Here is a 215-nt window from a genome sequence, read left to right as displayed (position 1 = left end):
AGAAAGACGGACAGACAGAAAGACGGACAGACAGAAAGACGGACAGACAGAAAGACGGACAGACAGAAAGACGGACAGACAGAAAGACGGACAGACAGAAAGACGGACAGACAGAAAGACGGACAGACAGAAAGACGGACAGACAGAAGGAACAAAAGCCGGCTCACGCCTGCAGCTGTCTGCTAACGCGGGAGAGCCGGGAGATTCTTTATTGG

The sequence above is a fragment of the Pygoscelis adeliae genome, unplaced genomic scaffold (assembly GCF_000699105.1).
Source record: "Pygoscelis adeliae isolate BGI_AS28 unplaced genomic scaffold, ASM69910v1 Scaffold38, whole genome shotgun sequence".
NCBI classification, from domain to species: Eukaryota; Metazoa; Chordata; class Aves; order Sphenisciformes; family Spheniscidae; genus Pygoscelis; species Pygoscelis adeliae.
The sequence above is the reverse complement of the archived record's forward strand: the minus strand, read 5'-3'. Positions refer to the sequence as shown.